Raw genomic sequence first — 3,819 nt, 5'->3', positions numbered from 1 at the left:
GAAAAAGGTTTTATCTCAGGAGTGACTCTGAGCACAGAGACAGGGGCAAGTCCTAAGAACTGCCAGGAGTAGCCCATAAACCAAAATAAAGAAATGAATGAATGAACAATCTGTAGGAGGAGAGCATTGGGTTGGAAGATGCAGGAGCATGAATGTCCAGAATTTGGAGGAAACTTGGTAATATAGATGAAACCACTAGTTTTCTAGATTCAGCATTTATTGGAATCAACTGTAAAACTTGTTTAAGCATATTTCTGACTCCATCCAAATGATTTAGTAGACCTAGGTGGAGAATAAGAATGTGCACTTCTCAAAAGACCCCAAGTGATACTGATGCTGCTGCTCTGGGAACCACTAAGCATTGGGTGTGGGAGAGTTCTGTGGTTAGAGCAGTTGGGCACACACCCTACCCAGCTTCAATTCTGGCATCACACAGTCCCCGGAGTATTGTCAGATGCAGCCCCAGAGGTGTTGAACACTGCCAGGTGCAGTTCTGAAGGCCCCAAGCACTGGAGAGGGGCCAGTTGCCCAGGTAATCCCAAGTGCAACTTAGCCTTGTAGTACCACAAACTTGGGTCCTTGGAGAATCACCAGCAGGACCCCTGGCCTCCTGAGGACCCTTGAAGCCACCCTCAGCCACCCCCACAGTCTACAGTCTATAAGAGAACCACTGAGCAGAGGAAAACTAAATGCAGCAGGCAGGGTAATTCAGAGAATGATAGGTGCTGAGTCTAGTTCAGAGAGCTATCTGCACAGACCTTCCCAGCCCTGAATTCTGTGCTGTCCCACTGCTACCTATAATCAACCATGATGGGACTATTTGTAACTCAAAATTTGCTAAATGCAGCAGATTCAGAATCTCACTACAAATAGTAGATATGCAATCAAAGCAGATAGCAGATGTCAAAACTGGAAAAGTCTTTTTTATTCCAAGGCATTTGGATTTAAGTACAAAGGCAATGGTTTGTGAAGAGCTGCAAACAAAGCAAAGATCTGATTTGCATATTAAATGTACTATCTTGGCTACCAACTAGAATACAGATTTTAGTGGGTAGTTGTGGTACTCTCTAAATTCAGCCATTTTTGTGGAACTTCTGAATCACTTTCTTAGAAATCTTAGCCTGAATGCTCACTTTTTCCTCTTCCAAAAAGTCACAACCCACACATAGCAGTGACCCAACATGCACCAGGCAAATGATGACAATAAACAAGAAAATGGAAAAGCAGTGATATAGAATCCACCCTGATTGAGGCAAAGAGAGGCTGCTGACCAAATGTTCACTTTAGTATCCATCTAATATCTTTAATATCTATTTCCCAGCCCTCCATAATCTTTGTTAACTGACTACCCCTCTCAGTGGGTGAAATTAATAACATGATGAGTGTGTCCTTCTTAAGAGTATTATGACTGAAACTCAAACATGAAAGCTTTGTAACTGTATCTTACAGTGATTCAATAATAAAAAAAAGAGTATTAGGTCTCTGCAAGTTTGTAACTGTATCTCACAGTGATCTCAACAGTGATCCAATAAAACGTATTAAAAAAAATGAGTATTAGGTCTCTTTCTTTAAGTAGCCTCACCTTGCCCTCATAGCAGCAGGAAGATGACTTCCCATAATTATTAGCTGTGTAACCCAGAAGAGAGCAGTAACCTCTCTGAGCTAACATTTGTTAAATAAAATAAGTGAACCATGATCCCATGGGAGTGTTGCATTAAATCGTGTGATAGGCCTCAAATAAAGCACATCACTTGTCTTCATACTCAGTCCACCTTTTTTCTTTTTTTTCAAATAATGCACGAGTACTGCTATTTATTCAGTCATTGATTAAGCTGATTGAATTGGGCATGAACTCCACATTACTTTTTTATTTTATTGTATCATCATGAGATAGAGTTACAAATCTTTCATGTTGGAGATTTAGCCATACAATTATGGAACACCAATCCCTCCACCTGTACACACTTTCCACCACCAATGTTCTAAGTATCCCCCTCCCCGCCCCCCACATCTCAGCCCTCACCCTGCCTCTATGACAGAAAATTTTCACCATACTCTCTCTCTAATTTTGGGCATTATGTTTTGCTTGAACTTTCCCACCACCATTCAAGCCTACCTGCCGGGGCAGACTCTAGGTAATGTATTTTCCATAGCTCATTTCGAATATCATGAGAGCTCATGTGGCCGCGATTGTAAACGGTTGGGTTCCAGAGACATCTCTGTAGGGCACTAATCAATTTTGGGATTCAGTTGGGAGTCTCTGGGCCAGGGCTGTTGGTGCACTAAGATGGAGCCCAGAGGCAAATTGTGGGCGTGATTGTCATGCCAGTCTTCTGGGCAGGTGGTGACCTGGGGAGGGCAGCTCAGGTATGCTGCCCGGAGATTTAGTCCTGGAACCCACATATCTGGGCCTTGTTTGTGGAAGTTCTTGGTCACCGGGATTCCATCCGGAGTAGGCGGGGAGAATGCACCTGCTCTGTCTGGGGTGCCCCGGTGATATTGGCTTGGTATGGGGCCCAGAGAGATCTCTGGCACTGTGGTGCCTTCCGGGACTTACCTCTGTGTCTCTGGGCCAGGGCTGTTGGTGCTCTAAGATCCACATTACAAAATTTTCAGCAGATTATATCTTGGTGAGGTCAATCCTGAGAGGGTGGAGTCAGGCTTGGGATATGGAGGCAATTCTGGATTGTGGAAGCAAGTGACTCCCGGGGACTCTGCTTGGGTGGGCACGGGCCAATCCGCCCCTCCAATTTACTCTGACCTGTTCAGCCATGTATGGGTCCAAGCTTAACTTTGGCTTTTGGTATCTTTTGAGATTTATTTAGGGGTCTCTGAGGCAAGGCCAATAGTAGAGCTTACAGGGTGGCACTGCTGTTGGTTTGTGGGGGTGACTGTCAGTGCTTCCATGTGTATTGGGAAGTGGGGAGGTAGCCCATCCCAATTCTGAGTGAGCTTTTATAATTGTGCAGGAGGTGTTTTGTGGGTGTGGCTCCCACATACCTAACTTTTGGCTGTTTAATTTCTTGGTATATATATACACCCACCACCTGACCCCCTGGCGCCGTGTAATCCCATCAGCGGCCAAGACTCAGAGACTATAAAATCCAGATCCCGGACGAGAGCAGTGCAGTCTTTGCCCCCGCGCCTGGGTGTCCCTCGCCGGGACCCCTTGGAGGGGAGCGGGTCGAGCTTTCCTCCCCGCCCCGACCAGGGCTCCGGCAGCCAAAGACCTCCAGGACCAGCCACCACCATGCTGAGACCACTCTCCGCACACATGAAGGTACTGGCAGAGGGACAAAGCCACGCGGGTTCCGGGGCAGAGACCTCCAAGCCTACTCGAATTGGAGTCGAGCATCTTCCACCCAGATCCTCCAAATTCCAGTAGGCGGGGGTCACACCCACCACCTGGCCCCCTGGCGCCGTGTAATCCCATCAGCGGCCAAGACTCAGAGACTATAAAATCCAGATCCCGGACGAGAGCAGTGCAGTCTTTGCCCCCGCGCCTGGGTGTCCCTCGCCGGGACCCCTTGGAGGGGAGCGGGTCGAGCTTTCCTCCCCGCCCCGACCAGGGCTCCGGCAGCCGAAGACCTTATCAGAACTTTTCAGAACTTTTCTTTATGACATCTTATTGTCTCATTCCTACTTTGGACAAACTTGCAGGCTATCGAATGTAGCCTGCCCACAGGGCAGAGTCTGGCAAACTCCCCGTGGCCTACCAAATATGCCAAATACCAGTAACAATGATGGGTCTCATTCTCCTAAAGAGCCGTGAATATAATCTCAGGGCTAGGATGAAAGAGACGTTACTGGGGCCTGCTC

Source organism: Sorex fumeus, unplaced genomic scaffold (genome assembly GCF_029834395.1).
Source record: "Sorex fumeus unplaced genomic scaffold, SorFum_2.1 ptg000081l, whole genome shotgun sequence".
NCBI lineage: Eukaryota > Metazoa > Chordata > Mammalia > Eulipotyphla > Soricidae > Sorex > Sorex fumeus.
The sequence above is the reverse complement of the archived record's forward strand: the minus strand, read 5'-3'. Positions refer to the sequence as shown.